We start from the raw sequence: 26,536 nt of genomic DNA on the forward strand, positions 1-26,536 counted from the left end.
AGCAACACGCTACTAATGTGGTGGATTTGGTGACAGTATTGATACCTGATACTTAGTGGTCTCTAAACACACACACAAACACACACACACACACACACACACACACACAGCTTTAAGAGTACATGGGTACAGATCAGTGGTAGTGAAGTACATGGGTACAGATCAGTGGTAGTGAAGTACATGGGTACAGATCAGTGGTAGTGAAGTACATGGGTACAGATCAGTGGTAGTGAAGTACATGGGTACAGATCAGTGGTAGTGAAGTACATGGGTACAGATCAGTGGTAGTGAAGTACATGGGTACAGATCAGTGGTAGTGAAGTACATGGGTACAGATCAGTGGTAGTGAAGTACATGGGTACAGATCAGTGGTAGTGAAGTACATGGGTACAGATCAGTGGTAGTGAAGTACATGGGTACAGATCAGTGGTAGTGAAGTACATGGGTACAGATCAGTGGTAGTGAAGTACATGGGTACAGATCAGTGGTACGAAGTGTCAAGTACATGGGTACAGATCAGTGGTAGTCAAGTACATGGGTACAGATCAGTGGTAGTGAAGTACATGGGTACAGATCAGTGGTAGTCAAGTACATGGGTACAGATCAGTGGTAGTCAAGTACATGGGTACAGATCAGTGGTAGTCAAGTACATGGGTACAGATCAGTGGTAGTGAAGTACATGGGTACAGATCAGTGGTAGTGAAGTACATGGGTACAGATCAGTGGTAGTGAAGTACATGGGTACAGATCAGTGGTAGTGAAGTACATGGGTACAGATCAGTGGTAGTGAAGTACATGGGTACAGATCAGTGGTAGTGAAGTACATGGGTACAGATCAGTGGTAGTGAAGTACATGGGTACAGATCAGTGGTAGTGAAGTACATGGGTACAGATCAGTGGAAGTGGTAGTGAAGTACATGGGTACAGATCAGTGGTAGTGGAGTACATGGGTACAGATCAGTGGTAGTGAAGTACATGGGTACAGATCAGTGGTAGTCAAGTACATGGGTACAGATCAGTGGTAGTCAAGTACATGGGTACAGATCAGTGGTAGAAGTACATGGGTACAGATCAGTGGTAGTGAAGTACATGGGTACAGATCAGTGGTAGTCAAGTACATGGGGATCAGTGGTAGTCAAGTACATGGGTACAGATCAGTGGTAGTGAAGTACATGGGTACAGATCAGTGGTAGTGAAGTACATGGGTACAGATCAGTGGTAGTGAAGTACATGGGTACAGATCAGTGGTAGTGAAGTACATGGGTACAGATCAGTGGTAGTGAAGTACATGGGTACAGATCAGTACATGGGTACAGATCAGTGGTAGTCAAGTACATGGGTACAGATCAGTGGTAGTGAAGTACATGGGTACAGATCAGTGGTAGTCAAGTACATGGGTACAGATCAGTGGTAGTGATGTTGGGACCTAGTACCACGACCAGTGCTGTTGTTGGGACCTGGTACCACGACCAGTGCTGTTGTTGGGACCTGGTACCACGACCGGTGCTGTTGTTGGGACCTGGTACTGCGACCAGTGCTGTTGTTGGGACCTGGTACCACGACCAGTGCTGTTTTGGTACCTGGTACTGCGACCAGTGCTGTTGTTGGGACCTGGTACCACGACCAGTGCTGTTTTGGGACCTGGTACTGCGACCAGTGCTGTTGTTGGGACCTGGTACCACGACCAGTGCTGTTTTGGTACCTGGTACTGCGACCAGTGCTGTTGTTGGGACCTGGTACCACGACCAGTGCTGTTTTGGGACCTGGTACTGCGACCAGTGCTGTTGTTGGGACCTGGTACCACGACCAGTGCTGTTGTTGGGATCTGGTACTGCGACCAGTGCTGTTGTTGGGACCTGGTACCACGACCAGTGCTGTTGTTGGGACCTGGTACCACGACCAGTGCTGTTGTTGGGACCTGGTACCACGACCAGTGCTGTTGTTGGGACCTGGTATCACGACTAGTGCCGTTATTGGGACCTGGTATCACGACTAGTGCCATTGTTAGGACCTGATACCACGACCAGTGCTGTTATTGGGACATGGTATCACGACCAGTGCCGTTATTGGGACCTGCTACCACGACCAGTGCTGTTATTGGGACCTGGTATCACGACCAGTGCCGTTATTGGGACCTGGTATCACGACCAGTGCCGTCATTGGGACCTGGTATCACGACTAGTGCTGTTATTGGGATCTGGTATCACGACCAGTGCTCTTATTGGGACCTGGTATCACGACCAGTGCCGCTATTGGGACCTGGTATCACGACCAGTGCTCTTATTGGGACCTGGTATCACGACCAGTGCCGTTATTGGGACCTGGTATCACGACCAGTGCCGTTATTGGGATCTGGTATCACGACCAGTGGTTATTGGGACCTGGTATCACGACCAGTGCTGTTATCGGGACCTGGTACCACGACCAGTGCTGTTATTGGGACCTGGTATCACGACCAGTGCTGTTATTGGGACCTCGTACCACTACCACTGCTGTTAAGACATGGTACCACTACCAGTGATGTTAATGGGACCTGGTACCACGATCAGTGCTGTTAAAACCTGGTACCAGGATCAGTGCTGTTATTAAGACCTGGTACCACTACCAGTGCTGTTATTAAGACCTGGTACCACTACCAGTGCTGTTATTAAGACCTGGTACCACTACCACTGCTGTTAAGACCTGGTACCACTACCAGTGCTGTTAAGACCTGGTACCACTACCACTGCTGTTAAGACCTGGTACCACTACCAGTGCTGTTATTAAGAACTGGTACCACTACCAGTGCTGTTAAGACCTGGTACCATTACCAGTGCTGTTAAGACCTGGTACCACTACCAGTGCTGTTAAGACCTGGTACCACTATCACTGCTGTTATAAAGACCTGGTACCACTACCAGTGCTGTTATTAAGAACTGGTACCACTACCACTGCTGTTAAGACCTGGTACCACTACCACTGCTGTTAAGACCTGGTACCACTACCAGTGCTGTTAAGAACTGGTACCACTACCACTGCTGTTAAGACCTGGTACCACTACCACTGCTGTTAAGACCTGGTACCACTACCAGTGCTGTTAAGACCTGGTACCACTACCAGTGCTGTTATTAAGACCTGGTACCACTATCACTGCTGTTATTAAGACCTGGTACCACTACCAGTGCTGTTATTAAGACCTGGTACCACTACCACTGCTGTTAAGACCTGGTACCACTACCACTGCTGTTAAGACCTGGTACCACTACCAGTGCTGTTAAGACCTGGTACCACTACCACTGCTGTTATTAAGACCTGGTACCACTACCACTGCTGTTATTAAGACCTGGTACCACTACCACTGCTGTTAAGACCTGGTACCACTACCAGTGCTGTTAAGACCTGGTACCACTACCACTGCTGTTATTAAGACCTGGTACCACTACCAGTGCTGTTATTAAGACCTGGTACCACTACCAGTGCTGTTATTAAGACCTGGTACCACTACCACTGTTGTTACCTGCTACCACGACGTATCTTAACTGGCCAAACAGTTAACATTGTATACCAAATGACTGGTCATATCTTATACAAGACCTGGTCTCAGACCGGGCCGCGGGGGCGCTGACCCCCTGAAACTCCAGGTATATCGCCCTGTTGTAGGTTCCACAGTGGTGGAGGTTTAACACAGTGGTAAGCCGCACTGACAGTCACGATGCGCAAACAATTGAACTAGGTGGGGGTGAGGGGTTAGGGGGTGAGGGGTTAGGGGGCGAGGGGTTAGTGGGTGAAGGGGTGAGGGGGTAGCAAGCAGCCCTTAGCGACAACTGTTCAGTACCTTCTGAGACCCCCCCTCTCTCTCTCTCTCTCTCTCTCTCTCACACACACACACACACCCTCCCTTTCTCTCTCTCTCTCTCCCCCTCTCTCTCTCACACACACCCCCTCCCTCTCTCACACACCCCCTCCTTCCCTCACACACCCCTCCCTTTCTCACACCCCCGTCCCTCTCTCACATCCCCTCCCTCTCTCACACACCTCCCTCCCTCTCTCACACACCCCCCTCCCCTCTCACACCCCCCCTCCCTCTCTCACACCTCCCTCCCTCTCTCACACCCCCCTCCCTCACACCCTCTCTCCCTCTCTCACACCCCCCTCCCTCTCTCACACACCCCCTCCCTCACACACCCCCTCCCTCTCTCACACACCCACTCCCTCTCACACACCCCCTCCCTCTCTCACACCCCTCTCTCACACACACCCTCCCTCTCTCACCCCCCTCCCACTCTCACACCCCTCTCTCACACACCCCCTCCCTCTCTCACACCCCTCTCTCACACACCCCCTCCCTCTCTCACACCCCCCCTCCCTCTCTCACCCCCCTCCCACTCTCACACCCCTCTCACACACACCCCCTTCCACTCTCACACCCCACTCACACACACCCCCTCCCTCTCTCACACCCCCTCCCTCTCTCACAAACCCCCTCCCTCTCTCACACACCCTCCCACTCTCACACCCGTCTCTCACACACCCTCCCACTCTCACACCCGTCTCTCACACACCCCCTACCACTCTCACACCCCTCTCTCACACACCCCCTCCCACTCTCACACCCCTCTCTCACACACCCTCCCACTCTCACACCCGTCTCCCACACACCCCCTCCCTCTCTCACCCCCTCCCTCTCTCACACTCCTCTCTCACACACCCCCCTCCCTCTCTCACACACCCCCTCCCTCTCTCACACCCCCCCGCCCGCTCTCACACCCCCCCCTCCCTCTCTCACACACACCCTCCCTCTCTCACACGCCCTCCCTCTCTCACACACCCCCTCCCTCTCTCACACGCCCTCCCTCTCTCACACACCCCCTCCCTCTCTCACACGCCCTCCCTCTCTCACACACCCCCTCCCTCTCTCACACACCCTCCCTCCCTCTCTCACACACCCCCTCCCTCTCTCACACACCCCCTCCCTTCTCACACACCCCCTCCCTCTCTCACACCCCTCCCTCTCTCACACACCCCCCTCCCTCTCTCACACACCCCCTCCCTCTCTCACACACCCCCTCCCTCTCTCACACACCCCCTCCCACTCTCACACCCCTCTCTCACACACCCCCTCCCACTCTCACACCCCTCTCTCACACACCCCCTCCCACTCTCACACCCCTCTCTCACACACCCCCTCCCTCTCTCACACACCCTCCCACTCTCACACCCCTCTCTCACACACCCCCTCCCTCTCACACACCCCCTCCCTCTCTCACACCCCTCCCTCTCTCACACGCCCTCCCTCTCACACACCCCCGCCCTCTCTCACACACCCCCCTCCCTCTCTCACACACCCCCTCCCTCTCTCACACACCCCCTCCCTCTCTCACACACCCCCTCCCTCTCTCACACACCCCCTCCCTCTCTCACACCCCCTCCCTCTCACACACCCCCACCCTCTCTCACACACCCCCTCCCTCTCTCACACACCCCCTCCCTCTCACACACGCCCTCCCTCTCTCACACCCCCTCCCTCTCTCACACACACCCTCCCTCTCTCACACACCCCCTCCCTCTCTCACACACCCCCTCCCTCTCTCACACACCCCCTCCCTCTCTCACACACACCCTCCCTCTCTCACACACACCCTCCCTCTCTCACACACCCTCCCTCTCTCACACACCCTCCCTCTCACACACCCCCTCCCTCTCTCACACACCCTCCCTCTCTCACACACCCTCCCTCTCACACACACCCTCCCTCTCTCACACGCCCTCCCTCTCTCACACACCCTCCCTCTCTCACACGCCCTCCCTCTCACACACACCACCCTTCCCTCTCACACACACCCTCCCTCTCTCACACTCCCTCCCCTCTCTCACACGCCCCTCCCTCTCCACACCCCCTCCCTCTCTACACACCCCTCCCTCCTCTCTTCACACCCACCTCTCTCACACACCCCTCCTCTCACACACCCTCCTCCTCTCACACACCCTCCCTCTCCACACACCCTCCTCTCACACACACCCCTCCCTCTCTCACACCCTCCCTCTCTCACCTCCTCTCTCACACACAACCTCCCTCTCACACACACCTCCTCTCATCACACACCCTCCCTCCTACTGCCACCTCTCTCACACACCTCCCCTCTCACACCCACCCTCCTCACACTCCACCCTCTCTCACACACACCCTCTCACACACCTCCCTCTCTCCACACCCCCTCCCTCTCCCCCTCACCCCTCCTCTCTCACACTCTCACACCCTCCCTCTCTCACACCCCCCTCCTCTCACACACTCCCTCTCTCTCACACCTCCTCTCTCACACGCCTCCTCTCACACACCTCCCTCTCACACCCTCACACACTCCTCTCTCACACTACCCTCCCTCTCTCACACCCTCCCACTGCTGTCTCTACATCCCTACCCTCCCTCTCTCACAACCTCCCTCTCTCTCCCGCCTCCTCCCTCTCACACACCTCCCTCTCTACACGTCCCTCCTCTCACACACCTCCTCTCACACCTCCTCTCACACACTCCTCTCACCACACCTCCTCTCACACACACCCTCCCTCTCTCACACACCCTCCCTCTCTCACGCCTCCCCTCTCTCACACTCCCTCTCTCACCTCCCTCTCTCACACACCCTCCCTCTCTCACACTCCGCCCTCTCTCACACCTCCCTCTCACACACCCCCTCCCTCTCTCACACGCCCTCCCTCTCTCACACCCACCCCCGCCCTCTCTCACACACCCTCCCTCTCTCACACACCCTCCCTCTCTCACACACCCTCCCTCTCCCCGCACACCTCCCTCTCTCACACCCTCCTCTCTCACACACTCCCTCCCTCTCACACACCCTCCTCTCCACTCACACACCTCCTCACTCTCTCTCTCACACCCGCCCTCTCTCTCACACCCCCTCCCTCCCTCTCACACCTCCCTCTCTCACACACCCTCCTCTCACACACACCCCTCCTCTCACACGCCTCCTCTCACACACACCCTCCCTCTCTCACCCCTCCTCCTCTCTCACACACCCTCTCTCACACACCTCCCCTCTCACACACCCTCCTCTCACACACCCTCCCTCTCTCACACTCCCTCTCTCACACACCTCCTCTCTCACCTCCTCTCACACCCGCCTCTCTCACACACCCCTCCCTCCTCTCACACCCTCCTCTCTCACACACCCTCTCTCTCTACACACTCCCTCCTCTCTCACCCTCCTCTCTCACACACCCTCCTCTCACTCCTCCTCTCTCACCCCTCTTCACACCTCTCTCACACACCCCTCCCTCTCACACACCCCTCCCTCTCACACCTCCCCTCTCACTCCCTCTCACACACACCCTCCCTCTCACACACACCCTCCCTCTCTACACACCCCTCCCTCTCTCACACCCCTCCCCTTCCTCTCTCCACACACCCCCTCCTCTCACACACCCTCCTCTCTCACACCTACCCCTCTCACTACGCCCTCCCCTCTCACACACCCTCCCTCTCTCCTCCCCTCCCTCTCTCACACGCCTCCTCTCACACCCTCCTCTCACACCTCTCTCTCACACCCCTCCCTCCCCTCTCACACACGCCTCTCTCTCACCCCCACCCTCTCTCTCACGCCCTCCCTCTCTCCCACACGCCCTCCCTCTCACACCCCTCCTCTCTCACACGCCTCCTCTCACACCCCTCCCTCTCTCACCACCCTCCTCTCACCCCTCCTCTCACACACCCCTCCCTCTCTCACACCCCTCCCTCTCTCGCCCTCCCTCACACCCCTCCTCTCTCACACCTCCCATCTCACACCCCCTCCCTCTCTCACACCCCTCCCTCTCTCACCCCCTCCCTCCCTCACACCCCCTCCCTCTCACACGCCCCTCCCTCCCTCTCACACCCTCCTCCCTCTCACACCCTCCCTCCCCTCTCACACACCCCTCCCTCTCTCACACCCTCCTCTCTCACACCCCTCCTCTCTCTCACACCCTCCTCTCTCACACCCTCCCCTCTCACGCCCTCCCTCTCCACCCCTCCTCACTCCCTCCTCTCTCACACGCCCTCCCACTCTCACCCCTCCTCTCTCACACGCCCTCCCTCTCACACACACCCCTCCCTCCTCTCACACACCCTCCCTCTCACACCACCCTCCCTCTCACACACCCTCCCTCTCACTACACCCCCTCTCTCCTCTCTACACCCCTCCCTCTCACCACACCCTCCTCTCACACCCTCTCTCACACACCCCTCCCTCTCACACACCCCTCCCCTCTCTCACACCCTCCCTCTCACCCCTCTCTCACCCCCTCCCTCTCTCACACCCTCCCTCTCTCCACACCCTCTCTCACTGCCTCCTCTCTCACACCTCCTCCTCTCCACACCCCTCCCTCTCTCACACCCTCCCCTCTCTCACCCCCCTCCCTCTCTCACACACCTCCTCCCCTCCCTCACACACCCCCTCTCATCACCTCCCTCTCTCACACCCACCCTCCTCTCACACACCCTCCCTCTCACACTCCCCCTCTCTCACTCCCCCTCCTCACACCCCTCCCTCTCACACACCCCTCCTCTCACACCCCCTCCCCTCTCACACCTCCTCTCTCACACTCTCTCACACCCTCTCTCTCACCCCTCCCTCTCACACCCCTCCCTCTCTCACACCTCCCTCTCTCACCCTCCCTCTCTCACACCCTCCTCTCACACACCTCTCTCACACCCCTCCTCTCTCACTCACTCCCCTCTCACCCTCCTCTCTCACACCTCCTCTCTAACACCCCTCCCTCCTCACACCTCCTCTCTCCTCTCACCCCCACCCCTCCTCTCACACACCTCCCTCTCACACCTCCTCTCTCACACACCCCTCCCTCTCTCACCCTCCTCCCCTCTCACACACCCCCTCCCCTCTCTCACCTCCTCTCACACACCCCTCCCTCTCACACCTCCCTCTCTCACACACCCTCCCTCTCTCACACACCCTCCCTCTCTCACCCCCACCCTCTCTCACACCTCCCTCTCTCACACCTCCCTCTCTCACACACCCCTCCCCTCTCTCACACCCTCCCTCTCACACCCCTCCTCTCTCACACCCCACCCTCTCTCACACCCTCCCTCTCTCACACCACCTCCCTCTCACACCTCCCCTCTCTCACACCCTCCTCTCACACACCCCTCCCTCTCCTCACACCCTCCTCTCACACCCTCCTCTCTCATTCTCCACCACCCCTCCTCTCACACTCCATCTCTCACCCTCCTCACACACCTCCCCCTCTCACACCCCTCCCTCTCTCTGCCCCTCCCTCTCACACACACCCTCCTCTCACACCCCCCTCCCTCTCTCACACACACCCTCCCTCTCACACACCACCCTCCCTCTCACACACCTCCTCTCACACCCTCCCTCTCTCACACCCTCCCTCTCACACCTCCCTCTCTCACACACCCTCCCTCTCACACACACCTCCCTCTCTCACCCCACCTCCCTCTCACCCCTCCCTCTCTCACACACCTCTCTCACACACCCCTCCCTCTCTACACACACCCTCCTCTCATCTCACCTCCCTCTCTCACACCCCTCCTCTCTCACACACCCCCTCCCTCTCTCACTACACCCTCCCTCTCTCACACCTCCCTCTCACACACCCCCTCCCCTCTCTCACACACCCCTCCTCCTCTCACACCCTCCCTCTCTCACCCCTACTCTCACACCCCTCCCTCTCTCACACCCCCACCCTCCCTCTCTCACACCCCCTCCCTCTCTCACACCCTCCTCTCTCACCTCCTCCTCTCACCTCCTCTCTCACCTCCCTCCCTCTCTCACACACCTCCCCTCTCTCACACCCTCCCTCTCTCACACACCTCCCTCTCTCACACTCCCTCTCTCACACCCTCCTCTCTCACACCTCTCTCACCCACCTCCTCATCACACCTCCCTCTCTCACACCCTCCTCCCTCTCACACCCCCTCCTCCCTCTCACACCACCCTCTCTCACACACCCTCCCTCACCCTCTCACACACCTCCTCTCTCACACCCCCTCCCTCTCTCACCCCCTCCCTCTCTCACACCCTCCTCCCTCTCACACACCCTCCCTCTCACACACACCCTCCTCTCTCACCCTCTCTCACACTCCTCTCTCACACACCCTCCCTCCTCTCACACCCACCCTCTCTCACACCTCCCTCTCTCACACACCTCCCTCTCTCCACCCTCTCTCACCCTCCCTCTCTCACCCTCCTCTCTCCTCCCTCTCCTCACACCCCCTCCCCCTCCCTCTCACACTCCTCCTCTCACACCTCCTCCCTCCACCTCCTCCTCTCACCACCTCCCTCTCACACACCCCTCCCTCTCTCACACCCTCCTCCCTCTCACACCCTCCCTCTCAACACCCTCCCTCTCTCACACCTCCCTCTCTCAGCACCCTCCTCTCTCACACCTCCTCTCTACACTCCCCTCCCTCTCACACACCCTCCCTCTCACACACCCTCCCTCTCTCACACACCCTCCCTCTCTCACACACCCCCTCCCTCTCTCCTCACACACCCTCCCTCTCTCACACACCTCCTCTCTCACACCCTCCTCTCTCACACCCTCCCTCACACACCTCCTCTCTACACTCCCTCCTCTCTCACTCCTCCTCTCACACCCTCTCCCTCCCCTCCTCTCTCACACCCTCCCTCCTCTCACACCTCACCCTCCTCCCTCCTCACACCTCCCTCTCACTCCTCTCTCTCCCCACCTCCCTCACACTCACCCCTCCCTCTCTCTCACACCCTCCTCTCTCACACCCTCCCTCTCTCACCACACTCCCTCCCTCCCCTCTCACACACCCTCCTCTCACCCTCCTCCTCTCACACACCCTCCCCTCTCACACACCTCCTCCTCTCCACACTCACCCCTCCTCTCTCACACCCTCCTCTCTCACACACCCTCCCTCTCTCTCACACCCCTCCTCTCTCACACACCCTCCCTCTCACACCACCCTCCTCTCTCACACCCTCCCTCTCTCACACCTCCCTCTCTCACACCCCACCCTCCTCTCTCTCACACCTCCTCTCTCACACACCCTCCCTCCTCTCACACATCCTCTCTCACACACCCTCCTCTCTCACACACTCTCTCTCACACACTCCTCTCTCTCACACACCCTCCCTCTCTCACACACCCTCTCTCCACACACCCTCCTCTCTCACACCTCTCTCTCTCCCCACTCTCTCCACCCTCCTCTCACACCTCCCCTCCCTCTCTCACCTCCCTCTCTCACCCTCCTCTCTCACACCCCCACCCTCCTCTCACACCCTCCCCTCCCTCTCACACACCCTCCCCTCTCACACACACCCTCCCTCTCTCACACCACCCTCCCTCTCTCACACCTCCTCCTCTCACACACCCTCCTCTCACACCTCCCCTCCTCCTCCCTCTCTCACACCCTCCTCTCACACACCCTCCTCTCTCACACACCTCCTCTCACACACCTCCCTCTCACACACACCTCCTCTCTCACACTCCTCCCTCTCACATATCCTCCTCTCTCACTCACCTCTCTCTCACCCTCCCTCCTCTCACACACCCTCCCTCCTCTCCTCACACCCCCTCCCTCCCTCTACACACCCCCTCCCTCCCTCACACACCCTCCCTCTCTCACACACCCCTCCTCTCTCCACCCTCTCTCTTCACACCTCCCTCTCTCACACTCCCTCTCTCACACCCTCCTCTCTCACACCTCCCTCTCACACCCTCCCTCACACTTCCTCTCACACACCCTCCCTCTCACACACCCTCCTCCCTCTCACACACCTCCTCACTCTCCACACTATCCCTCTCACACACACCTCCCTCTCACACACCCTCCCCTCTCACACTCCTCTCTTCACCTCCTCTCTCACACACCCTCCTCTCACACACCTCCCTCTCTCACACACCCTCCCTCTCACACACCCTCCTCTCACACACCCCCTCCCTCCTCTTCACACCTCCCTCCTCTCACACCTACCTCTCTCTCACTCACACCCCTCCCCTCTCACCCTCCCCTCCCCTCTCACCCCTCCCCTAACCTCCCCAAACACCCCTCCCTCCCCCTTTTTTTACACCATTACAATAACTTTTCCTGGCTAAGACACACAATTTCCCCTCCCCCCTACCCCCTGCTCCCCCTCCCCCCTGCTCCCCCTCCCCACCCCACCTCACAAGACTCCCTGGCGCCCCTGGTTTGATCCGAGGAACTGGAAGAGATTATAATCTCTATCGTTCACATTTCCAGGACCCAAAGACCCATTTTCTACGATATTTCGTATATATTCAGGGTTCTCAAAGTGGGGGGTCGCGGCCCCCTGATTAATATTCATAATTAGGCCTAGAGTACAATTTTCTAAGTAAAATAGGCCTAAGTAATAATAATGACAATTATAATGTCCAAAACACCCGCCCACCTAAACACCCAGCCACCATCACTAGAACACCCATTTACAGACCCACCCACCCTCCCATACTACCCACCCACCCCCACCTACCCCACCACCCACCCACCCACCCACCTAAACACCCATTTACTGACCCACCCACCCACTCACTGACCCACCCCCACCTACACAACCCACCCACCCACCTAAACACCCATTTACTGACTCCCGCCCACTCACTCATTGACCCCACCCCACACACCCAACCCACCCACCCATTCACTGACCCACCCCCACCTACACAACCCACCCACCCACTTGAAAGGTCACTACCCTCACCCACCCACCGAGACAACCCACCTGAGACTCCCTCAGGTCAACACACCTACATTAACCCACTTTAACTCAAGACCAGTACCACCATAGTAAACCACAAGGCTCTCCTACCATCCTACACTCCCCATCATTCTTCACAGTAAACCTCGAGAGAGAGAGAGAGAGAGAGAGAGAGAGAGAGAGAGAGAGAGAGAGAGAGAGAGAGAGAGAGAGAGAGAGAGAGAGAGACAGACAGACAGACAGACAGACAGACAGACAGACAGAGAGAGAGAGAGAGAGAGAGAGAGAGAGTTGGGCAGGAGAGAGAGGTGGGCAGGAGAGAGAGAGAGGTGGGCAGGAGAGAGAGGTGGGCAGGAGAGAGGAGAGGAGTAGGAGGGCAGAGAGAGAGAGGAGGTGGGAGAGAGAGGTGGGGCAGGAGAGAGAGGAGGTGGGAGGGAGGAGAGGAGGAGTGGGCAGGGAGAGAGAGGTGAGGGTAGGGAGGAGAGAGAGGTGGGTAGGTGGGAGAGAGGATAGGAGAGAGAGGAGGTGGGTAGAGAGAGAGGTGGGAGAGGGAGGAGAGAGGTGGGCAGAGAGAGAGAGAGGTGGGCTGGAGAGAGAGAGGTGGGCAGGAGAGAGAGAGGTGTGCAGGAGAGAGAGAGAGAGAGGTGGGCAGGAGAGAGAGAGAGGTGGGCAGGAGAGAGAGACAGGTGGGTAGGAGAGAGAGAGAGGTGGGCAGAAGAGAGAGACAGGTGGGGAGGAGAGAGAGAGAGAGAGGTGGGCAGGAGAGAGAGAGGTGGGCAGGAGAGAGAGAGGTGGGCAGGAGAGAGAGAGAGGTGGGCAGGAGGGAGACAGGTGGGCAGGAGGGAGACAGGTGGGCAGGAGGGAGGAAGGTGGGCAGGAGGGCAGGAGAGAGGAGGGAGAGAGAGAGAGAGAGGTGGGCAGAGAGAGAGGAGAGTGGGCAGAGAGAGGTGGGCAGGAGGATAGAGAGAGGTGGGCAGGAGAAAGAGAGAGGTGGGCAGGAGAAAGAGAGAGGTGGGCAGGAGAAAGAGAGAGGTGGGCAGGAGAAAGAGAGATGGGCAGGAGAGAGAGGGTGGGCAGGAGGAGAGAGAGGTGGGCAGGAGGAGAGAGAGAGGTGGGCAGGAGAGGAGAGAGAGGTGGGCGAGGAGAGGAGAGAGAGGTGGGCAGGAGAGAGAGAGAGGGGCAGGAGAGAGGTGGGAGTGGGAGAGAGAGAGGTGGGTGAGGAGAGAGAGAGAGGGAGGTGGAGAGGAGAGAGAGGTGGGCAGGAGGGAGGAGAGGAGAGAGAGAGGAGTGGGCAGGAGAGAGAGAGGAGTGGGCAGAGGAGAGGAGAGGTGGGCGAGAGGAGAGAGAGAGGTGGGCAGGAGAGAGGTGGGCAGGAGAGAGAGAGAGGTGGGCAAGAGAGAGAGGTGGGCAGGAGAGAGAGAGAGAGGTGGGCAGGAGAGAGAGAGAGAGGTGGGCAGGAGAGAGAGAGAGAGGTGGGCAGGAGAGAGAGAGAGGTGGGCAGGAGAGAGAGAGAGGTGGGCAGGAGAGAGAGAGAGGTGGGCAGGAGAGAGAGAGAGGTGGGCAGGAGAGAGAGAGAGGTGGGCAGGAGAGAGAGAGAGGTGGGCAGGAGAGAGAGAGAGGTGGGTCGTAATACTGTCTAGGTTGAGAGAGGAAGAGTCGTGACATGGGTGGGTTGAGAGGTGTGGGCGCTATAAGGGTGGGTTCTGAGAGGGGGGTGGGTTATGAGAGAGGTGCAGCAACACTTACACTATCAAGGTGGGAGTACAGTGGGTGGGAGATGAGTGGGAGATGAGTGGAACAGCCTCCGCAAGCATCTCATGTCACCAGCTATATATATCGTCCACACCCTCCACAGGTGACGTTATACGTCACTTACCAACGTACCCAGACGTCTACGAACGTCTACACTACCACCCTGCCCCTCAGGGTAGGCAAGGGGCACGCACTGCCCATAAACACAACACATTGCAACAAAATCACTTTATAAGGTTGCATATAATTCAAGGACCTTCCTGAACTGTCAGCAACATTGCAAGCTCCTGATGATGGTTTCATTGCAACACGAAAGGCCTAGAGGTTTTATTTAACTCCCCCTGTGGTTGTTTTCTATTTTGTATCCTGTGATACATACACACACACACACACACACAGCTATATATATATATTTATATTTATATATATATATATATATATATATATATATATATATATATATATATATATATATAACAGAAAATACAGTACTGTATTACTCAGAATGGTTTTAACATTAGAAAATATATTAGTTTATTACTTACAGTCAAAGTTGTGTACTTCCGAAGGTCTCTTATTCTTCTTTCTCCTGAAGGAGGCACGCCTGGGGAGGGGCGTACCGTGTGGTGTACGGTGCACGGGTGTACTGCGTGGTGAACCAGTCAGTGGAGTGCACAGTTCCACCTCAGACTGGGCTGGTGACAGTCTTTTGTGTCTGGCTTTAAGCCCGAAGCAAGCGAACATCTTATCCAGTGGCTGTCAGCAAGTACCAAGCCACTGGAAGCCTTCCCTGTGGCTCTTAGGCCTCTGGAAGCCTTCCCTGTGGCTTCGAGGCCTCTGGAAGCCTTCCCTGTGGCTCTGAAGCCCCTGGAAGCCTTCCCAGTGGTTCTGAGGAAGCAGGAAGTCCCTGGAAGCCTCAAGGAACCTTCTCTTTGGTCGTGAGGCCTCTGGAAGCCTTCCCTGTGACTGAGAAAGGAGGAAGCCTTCTCTGTGGCTGTGATGAAGCAGCAAGCCTCTGGATGCTTTCCCTTGTGGATTCGAGGCCTCTGGAAGCCTTCCTGTAGCTGTGATGAAGCAGGAAGTTTCTGCAAATCTTCCCTGTGCTTGTGAGGAAGCAGGAAGCCCCTGGAAGCCTTCCCCTGTGGCTGCGTGGCCTCCAGAAGCCTTCCCCTGTGGCTGCGTGGCCTCCAGAAGCCTTCCCCTATGGCTGTGATGCTTCCAGAAGCCTCCCCAATGGCTCTGATGCCTCCGGAAACCACGGTTTCAACTGTAAACAACCCGAAACCTCCGTCTGTGTTCTCGTATACCCAGACTACCACCGCGGTACACCGAGTCCATCACCACCATTGGTACACGGTGTCTACCACCATCGGTACACGGTGTCTACCACCATCGGTACACGGTGTCTACCACCATCGGTATACACGATCCACCTACCACCATCAGGACACAGTATCCACCACCATTGCAATATCTAGACAACAGGAGCAGAAATATTGGTATCAATGTTCACAAAAGCTAAATATTTCAAAGAATTTCAAATTATCTAAATTTCGGATGATTTTGAGAAGCTTAGAGTACCTTGTAGGGCATTAGAGGATAGTAGGATGAGGATAAAGGGAGGGGATACAGAAGAACAGGAAGGATGACAGGGATAGATTCACAGGAACAGGAAAGGAGCCAAGAAAGAGGTGGGTAAGAGTGTAAGAAAATAAAGATAGCACAAGAGAGTAGTGGAAGACAATGTCACCCCAACAGCACTAACGGAAACCAGAAAATCAGCAATTAAAATGCATAGCACTGGCACTAACAACCTGCCTGGCCCTTCAGGTGAACAATAAGACGTGGATGCAAGTGGAGATAGGATGAAAGGGGGATAGAGGATAGGCAAGTGGACAGGAGGCCAAAAGTATTGGATTCCAGGTGAATATGATTACGTTCCCCATGACCACGCTGGAACAGGTAGAGCCACCAGTTGACTCCACTATCATCAAGATTGATTTCTCGCCTGCCAGGTGACTGACTCACGCCAGGTGACTGACTCACGCCAGGTGACTGACTCACGCCAGGTGACTGACTCACGCCAGGTGACTGACTCACGCCAGGTGACTGACTCACGCCAGGTGACTGACTCACAAACAAGGTGACTGACTCACAAACAAGGTGACTGACTCACAAACAAGGTGACTGACTCACAAACAAGGTGACTGACTCACAAACAAGGTGACTGACTCACAAACAAGGTGACTGACTCACAAACAAGGTGACTGACTCACAAACAAGGTGACTGACTCACAAACCAGGTGACTGACTCACAAACCAGGTGACTGACTCACAAACCAGGTGACTGACTCACAAACCAGGTGACTGACTCACAAACCAGGTGACTGACTCACCTGAGAGGTAGGAGCATTTAGGTACCATGTCACATTATACAAGGTCCGTATAATGTCATCACAGAAAGGTCAATCTACCTACAATGTCATCACAGAAAGGTCAATCTACCTACAATGTCATCACAGAAAGGTCAATCTACCTACAATGTCATCACAGAAAGGTCAATCTACCTACAATGTCATCACAGAAAGGTCAATCTACCTACAACGTCATCACAGAAAGGTCAATCTACCTACAATGTCATCACAGAAAGGTCAATCTACCTACAATGTCATCACAGAAAGGCCAATCTACCTACAATGTCATCACAGAAAGGTCAATCTACCTACAATGTCATCACAGAAAGGTCAATCTACCTACAATGTCATCACAGAAAGGTCAATCTACCTACAATGTCATCACAGAAAGGTCAATCTACCTACAATGTCATCACAGAAAGGTCAATCTACCTACAATGTCATCACAGAAAGGTCAATCTACCTACAATGTCATCACAGAAAGGTCAATCTACCTACAATGTCATCACAGAAAGATCAATCTACCTACAATGTCATCACAGAAAGATCAATCTACCTACAATGTCATCACAGAAAGGTCAATCTACCTACAATGTCATCACAGAAAGGTCAATCTACCTACAATGTCATCACAGAAAGGTCAATCTACCTACAATGTCATCACAGAAAGGTCAATCTACCTACAATGTCATCACAGAAAGGTCAATCTACCTACAATGTCGTCACAGAAAGGTCAATCTACCTACAATGTCATCACAGAAAGGTCAATCTACCTACAATGTCATCACAGAAAGGTCAATCTACCTACAATGTCGTCACAGAAAGGTCAATCTACCTACAATGTCATCACAGAAAGGTCAATCTACCTACAATGTCATCAGAGAAAGGTCAATCTACCTACAATGTCACACAAAGGTCAATCTACCTACGTCATCACAGAAAGGTCAATCTACCTACAATATCACAGAAACCTTCCCTATGAGGATAGACTAAGGGCCCTGAATCTGCACTCTCTAGAAAGACGTAGAATTAGGGGGGATATGATTGAGGTGTATAACTGGAAGACAGGAATAAATAAAGGGGATGTAAATAGTGTGCTGAAAATATCTAGCCTAGACAGGACTCGCAGCAATGGTTTTAAGTTGGAAAAATTCAGATTCAGGAAGGATATAGGAAAGTACTGGTTTGGTAATAGAGTTGTGGATGAGTGGAACAAACTCCCAAGTACCGTTATAGAGGCCAGAACGTTGTGTAGCTTTAAAAATAGGTTGGATAAATACATGAGTGGATGTGGGTGGGTGTGAGTTAGACCTGATAGCTTGTGCTACCAGGTCGGTTGCCGTGTTCCTCCCTTAAGTCAATGTGACCTGACCTGACTAGGTTGGGTGCATTGGCTTAAGCCGGTAGGAGACTTGGACCTGCCTCGCATGGGCCAGTAGGCCTTCTGCAGTGTTCCTTCGTTCTTATGTTCTTATGTTCTTATGTCATCACAGAAAGGTCAATCTACCTACAATATCACAGAAAGGTCAATCTACCTACAATGTCATCACAGAAAGGTCAATCTACCTACAATATCACAGAAAGGTCAATCTACCTACAATGTCATCAGAGAAAGGTCAATCTACCTACAATGTCACAGAAAGGTCAATCTACCTACGTCATCACAGAAAGGTCAATCTACCTACAATATCACAGAAAGGTCAATCTACCTACAATATCATCACAAAGGTCCTACAATGTCACAGAAAGGTCAATCTACCCACAATGTCATCACAGAAAGGTCAATCTACCTACAATGTCATCACAGAAAGGTCAATCTACCTACAATGTCCTCACAGAAAGGTCAATCTACCTACAATATCATCACAGAAAGGTCAATCTACCTACAATGTCGTCACAGAAAGGTCAATCTACGTACAATGTCATCACAGAAAGGTCAATCTACGTACAATGTCATCACAGAAAGGTCAATCTACCTACAATGTCGTCACAGAAAGGTCAATCTACGTACAATATCATCACAGAAAGGTCAATCTACCTACAATATCATCACAGAAAGGTCAATCTACCTACAATGTCGTCACAGAAAGGTCAATCTACCTACAATGTCGTCACAGAAAGGTCAATCTACCTACAATGTCACCATACAAGACAGTAAACAAAGGTACACTCTAAGAACCAATCTCAGGGATGTAAACACAAGCTGAGGTGTGTCAACTTGTACCCACACATTTCCTTGTACATTTAGTGTACCCAGAGTACAACAGTGTACACCAGGGAAGGTAAACTGCAAGCACAAGGTCACTATCAGGAACTGTGACCTGGTCACTATCAGGAACTGTGACCTGGCCACTACAAGGTCACTATCAGAAACTGTGACCTGACCTTTACAACGTCACTATCAGGAACTGTGACCTGACCACTACAAGGTCACTAACAGGAACTGTGACCTGACCACTACAAGGTCACTATCAGGAATTGGGACCTGACCACTACAAGGTCACTATCAGGAACTGTGACCTGACCACTACAAGGTCACTATCAGGAACTGTGATCTGGCCACTACAAGGTCACTATCAGGAACTGTGACCCGACCACAAGGTCACTATCAGGAACTGTGACCCGACCACAAGGTCACTATCAGGAATTGTGACCTGACCACAAGGTCACTATCAGGAACTGTGACCTGGCCACTACAAGGTCACTATCCGGAACTGTGACCTGACCATTACAAGGTCACTATCAGGAACTGTGACCTGACCACTACAAGGTCACTATCATGAACTGTGACCTGACCACTATAAGGTCACTATCATGAACTGTGACCTGACCACTACAAGGTCACTATCAGGAACTGACCCGACCACAAGGTCACTATCAGGAACTGTGACCCGACCACAAGGTCACTATCAGGAACTGTGACCCGACCACAAGGTCACTATCAGGAATTGTGACCTGACCACAAGGTCACTATCAGAAACTGTGACCTGGCCACTACAAGGTCACTATCCAGAACTGTGACCTGACCATTACAAGGTCACTATCAGGAACTGTGACCTGACCATTACAAGATTACTATCAGGAACTGTGACCTGACTACAAGGTTACTATTAGGAACTGTGACCTGACCACTACAAGGTCACTATCAGGAACTGTGACCTGACTATTACAAGGTCACTATCAGGAACTGTGACCTGACCATTACAAGGTCACTATCAGGAACTGTGACCTGGCCACTACAAGGTCACTATCAGGAACTGTGACCTGACCACTACAAGGTCACTATCAGGAACTGTGACCTGACCATTACAAGGTCACTATCAGGAACTGTGACCTGACCATTACAAGGTCACTATCAGGAACTGTGACCTGGCCACTACAAGGTCACTATCAGGAACTGTGACCTGACTACAAGGTCACTATCAGGAACTGTGACCTGACCACAAGGTCACTATCAGGAACTGTGACCTGACTATTACAAGGTCACTATCAGGAACTGTGACCTGACCATTACAAGGTCACTATCAGGAACTGTGACCTGACCATTACAAGGTCACTATCAGGAACTGAGACCCGACCACAAGGTCACTATGAGGAACTGTGACCGACAAGATCACTATCAGGAATTGTGACCTGACCACAAGGTCACTATCAGGAACTGTGACCTGGCCACTACAAGGTCACTATCAGGAACTGTGACCTGACCATTACAAGGACACTATCAGGAACTGTGACCTGACCACTACAAGGTCACTATCATGAACTGTGACCTGACCACTACAAAGTCACTATCATGAACTCTGACCTGACCACAAGGTCACTATCAAGAACTGTGACCTGACCACTACAAGGTCACTATCAGGAACTGTGACCCGACCACAAGGTCATTATCAGGAACTGTGACCCGACCACAAGGTCACTATCAGGAATTGTGACCTTACCACTACAAGGTCACTATCAGGAACTGTGACCTGACCACTACAAGGTCACTATCAGGAACTGTGACCTGACCATTACAAGATTACTATCAGGAACTGTGACCTGAGTACAAGGTTACTATTAGGAACTGTGACCTGACCACTACAAGGTCACTATCAGGAACTGTGACCTGAGTATTACAAGGTCACTATCAGGAACTGTGACCTGACCATTACAAGGTCACTATCAGGAACTGTGACCTGGCCACTACAAGGTCACTATCAGGAACTGTGACCTGACCACTACAAGGTCACTATCAGGAACTGTGACCTGACCATTACAAGGTCACTATCAGGAACTGTGACCTGACCACTACAAGGTCACTATCAGGAACTGTGACCTGACCATTACAAGGTCACTATCAGGAACTGTGACCTGGCCACTACAAGGTCACTATCAGGAACTGTGACCTGACTACTACAAGGTCACTATCAGGAACTGTGACCTGACCACAAGGTCACTATCAGGAACTGTGACCTGACTATTACAAGGTCACTATCAGGAACTGTGACCTGACCATTACAAGGTCACTATCAGGAACTGTGACCTGACCATTACAAGGTCACTATCAGGAACTGAGACCCGACCACAAGGTCACTATCAGGAACTGTGACCGACAAGGTCACTATCAGGAATTGTGACCTGACCACTACAAGGTCACTATCAGGAACTGTGACCTGGCCACTACAAGGTCACTATCAGGAACTGTGACCTGACCATTACAATGACACTATCAGGAACTGTGACCTGACCACTACAAGGTCACTATCATGAACTGTGACCTGACCACTACAAAGTCACTATCATGAACTCTGACCTGACCACAAGGTCACTATCAGGAACTGTGACCTGATCATTACAAGGACACTATCAGGAACTGTGACCTGACCACTACAAGGTCACTATCAGGAACTGTGACCCGACCACAAGGTCATTATCAGGAACTGTGACCCGACCACAAGGTCACTATCAGGAATTGTGACCTTACCACTACAAGGTCACTATCAGGAACTGTGACCTGACCACTACAAGGTCACTATCAGGAACTGTGACCTGACCATTACAAAATTACTATCAGGAACTGTGACCTGACCATTACAAGGTCACTCAGGAACTGTGACCTGGCCACTACAAGGTCACTATCAGGAACTGTGACCTGACCACTACAAGGTCACTATCAGGAACTGTGACCTGACCATTACAAGGTCACTATCAGGAGCTGTGACCTGACCACAAGGTCACTATCAGGAACTGTGACCTGACCATTACAAGGTCACTATCAGGAACTGTGACCTGACCATTACAAGGTCACTATCAGGAACTGTGACCTGACCATTACAAGGTCACTATCAGGAACTGTGACCTGACCATTACAAGGTCACTATCAGGAACTGTGACCTGGCCACTACAAGGTCACTATCAGGAACTGTGACCTGGCCACTACAAGGTCACTATCAGGAACTGTGACCTGACCACTACAAGGTCACTATCAGGAACTGTGACCTGACCATTACAATAAACATTTTTAAGATGTATTAATACAGAAATAAAGGTCACTATCAACAGGAAGGTCACTTTCAACAGGATTTACTATCAACAGGAAGGTCACTATCAACAAAGTCACTACCAACACGAGTTACTATCAACAGGAAGGTCACTTTCAACAGGATTTACTATCAACAGGAAGGTCACTTTCAACAGGATTTACTATCAACAGGAAGGTCACTATCAACAAGGTCACTACCAACACGAGTTACTATCAACAGGAAGGTCACTTTCAACAGGATTTACTAACAGGAAGGTCACTATCAACAAGGTCACTACCAACATGAGTTACTATCAACAGCAAGGTCACTATCAGCAGGAAGGTCATAATCAACAGGAATGTCACTATCAACAAGGTCACTATCAACCCTGGAAGTACAAATACCCAGAATACCTTAGTCCTTAACAGAAAGGTCACAATGTTCAAGGTCAAACTAGCTAAGTTCCCTCAATGTTAGGGACAAGGTCAGTGTGTCCCTTCACCCTGACCTTACTCTCCATAAAGCCGTAAGGTCCACACCTGGTACCCTGATGCTGTAAGGTCCACACTTGGTACCCTGATGCTGTAAGGTCCACACTTGGTACCCTGATACTGCAAGGTCCACACATGGTACCCTGATACTGTAAGGTCCACACTTGGTACCCTGATAGTGTAAGGTCCACACATGGTACCCTGATACTGTAAGGTCCACACTTGGTACCCTGATACTGTAAGGTCCACACTTGGTACCCTGATACTGTAAGGTCCACACCTGGTACCCTGATGCTGTAAGGTCCACACTTGGTACCCTGATGCTGTAAGGTCCACACTTGGTACCCTGATACTGTAAGGTCCACACTTGGTACCCTGATACTGTAAGGTCCACACCTGGTACCCTGATGCTGTAAGGTCCACACTTGGTACCCTGATGCTGTAAGGTCCACACTTGGTACCCTGACAGTGTAAGGTCCACACTTGGTACCCTGATACTGTAAGGTCCACACTTGGTACCCTGATACTGTAAGGTCCACACTTGGTACCCTGATACTGTAAGGTCCACACCTGGTACCCTGATACTGTAAGGTCCACACTTGGTACCCTGATACTGTAAGGTCCACACTTGGTACCCTGATACTGTAAGGTCCACACTTGGTACCCTGATACTGTAAGGTCCACACTTGGTACCCTGATACTGTAAGGTCCACACTTGGTACCCTGACAGTGTAAGGTCCACACTTGGTACCCTGATACTGTACGGTCCACACTTGGTACCCTGACAGTGTAAGGTCCACACTTGGTACCCTGATACTGTAAGGTCCACACTTGGTACCCTGATACTGTAAGGTCCACACTTGGTACTGTAAGGTCCACACTTGGTACCCTGATGCTGTAAGGTCCACACCTGGTACCCTGATGCTGTAAGGTCCACAGTTGGTACCCTGATACTGTAAGGTCCACACTTGGTACCCTGATACTGTAAGGTCCACACCTGGTACCCTGATACTGTAAGGTCCACACCTGGTACCCTGATACTGTAAGGTCCACACCTGGTACCCTGATACTGTAAGGTCCACACCTGGTACTGTAAGGTCCACACCTGGTACTGTAAGGTCCACACCTGGTACTGTAAGGTCCACACCTGGTACTGTAAGGTCCACACCTGGTACTGTAAGGTCCACACCTGGTACTGTAAGGTCCACACCTGGTACTGTAAGGTCCACACCTGGTACTGTAAGGTCCACACCTGGTACTGTAAGGTCCACACCTGGTACTGTAAGGTCCACACCTGGTACTGTAAGGTCCACACCTGGTACTGTAAGGTCCACACCTGGTACTGTAAGGTCCACACCTGGTACTGTAAGGTCCACACCTGGTACTGTAAGGTCCACACCTGGTACTGTAAGGTCCACACCTGGTACTGTAAGGTCCACACCTGGTACTGTAAGGTCCTTCATTATTAATATTGATGTCACTTGTACATAACAAAGTTCAGACAACATTGACAACACAGACAACACTCAATTGCAACATCAACACAGTTAAGGCCATCTGCAACACTTACATCTGCAACACTTACATCTGCAACACTTACATCTGCAACACTTACATCTGCAACACTTACACAACACACATCTGCAACACTTACATCTGCAACACTTACATCTGCAACACTTACATCTGCAACACTTACATCTGCAACACTTACACAACACACATCTGCAACACTTACATCTGCAACACTTACATCTGCAACACTTACATCTGCAACACTTACACAACACACATCTGCAACACTTACACAACACACATCTGCAACACTTACATCTGCAACACTTACATCTGCAACACTTACATCTGCAACACTTACATCTGCAACACTTACATCTGCAACACTTACACAACACACATCTGCAACACTTACATCTGCAACACTTACATCTGCAACACTTACACAACACACATCTGCAACACTTACATCTGCAACACTTACATCTGCAACACTTACATCTGCAACACTTACATCTGCAACACTTACACAACACACATCTGCAACACTTACACAACACACATCTGCAACACTTACATCTGCAACACTTACATCTGCAACACTTACATCTGCAACACTTACATCTGCAACACTTACATCTGCAACACTTACACAACACACATCTGCAACACTTACATCTGCAACACTTACATCTGCAACACTTACACAACACACATCTGCAACACTTACATCTGCAACACTTACATCTGCAACACTTACATCTGCAACACTTACACAACACACATCTGCAACACTTACATCTGCAACACTTACAACATCTGCAACACTTACACAACACACATCTGCAACACTTACATCTGCAACACTTACAACATCTGCAACACTTACACAACACACATCTGCAACACTTACACAACACACATCTGCAACACTTACACAACACACAACATCTGCAACACTTACATCTGCAACACTTACACAACACACATCTGCAACACTTACATCTGCAACACTTACACACATCTGCAACACTTACATCTGCAACACTTACACACATCTGCAACACTTACATCTGCAATACTAGCACACATCTGCAACACTTACAACATCTGCAACACTTACACAACACACATCTGCAACACTTACACAACACACAACATCTGCAACACTTACACAACACACAACATCTGCAACACACAACACACATCTGCAACACACACATCTGCAACACTTACATCTGCAACACTTACACACATCTGTAACACTTACATCTGCAATACTTACACACATCTGCAACACTTACAACATCTGCAACACTTACACACAACATCTGCAACACTTACAACATCTGCAACACTTACAACACATTGCAACACACACAACATCTGCAACACACAATATCTGCAACACTTACAACACACACATCTGCAACACTTACACACAACATCTGCAACACTTACACAACACAACATACATCTGCAACATCTACAACATCTGCAACAACATCTGCAACATCTGCAACAACATCTGCAACAACATCTGCAACATCTACAACAACATCTGCAACAACATCTGCAACAACATCTGCAACAACATCTGCAACATCTACAACATCTGCAACACACACACACATCTGCAACACTTACACAACATCTGCAACACACACACACATCTGCAACACTTACACACATCTGCAACACTTACATCTGCAACACTTACACACAACATCTGCAACACTTACAACATCTGCAACACTTACACACATCATCTGCAACACTTACAACATCTGCAACACTTACACACATCTGCAACACTTACAACATCTGCAACACTTACACACATCTGCAACACTTACAACATCTGCAACACTTACACACATCTGCAACACTTACAACATCTGCAACACTTACACACAACATCTGCAACACTTACATCTGCAACACTTACACAACACACAACATCTGCAACACTTACACACATCTGCAACACTTACAATATCTGCAACACTTACACATCTGCAACACTTACACACAATATCTGCAACACTTACACAACATCTTTAACACTTACAACATATGCAACACTTACACACATCTGCAACACTTACACATCTGCAACACTTACACACAACATCTGCAACACTTACACAACATCTGCAACACTT

The 26,536-nt window shown here is 52.2% G+C and overlaps 1 long non-coding RNA gene across 1 annotated transcript in view; it reads right to left on the reverse strand.

The window, feature by feature from the left end:
* LOC138851538 (uncharacterized) overlaps positions 1-26,536 on the reverse strand; it is a 58,798-nt gene that overhangs the window by 16,734 nt on the left and 15,528 nt on the right. Inside the window, exon 2 of the long non-coding RNA XR_011391271.1 lies at positions 14,993-15,921. This is a non-coding gene — a long non-coding RNA (uncharacterized lncRNA). The remainder of the gene's footprint in view (positions 1-14,992; positions 15,922-26,536) is intronic.

The sequence above is a fragment of the Cherax quadricarinatus genome, unplaced genomic scaffold (genome assembly GCF_038502225.1).
Source record: "Cherax quadricarinatus isolate ZL_2023a unplaced genomic scaffold, ASM3850222v1 Contig923, whole genome shotgun sequence".
Taxonomy (NCBI): domain Eukaryota; kingdom Metazoa; phylum Arthropoda; class Malacostraca; order Decapoda; family Parastacidae; genus Cherax; species Cherax quadricarinatus.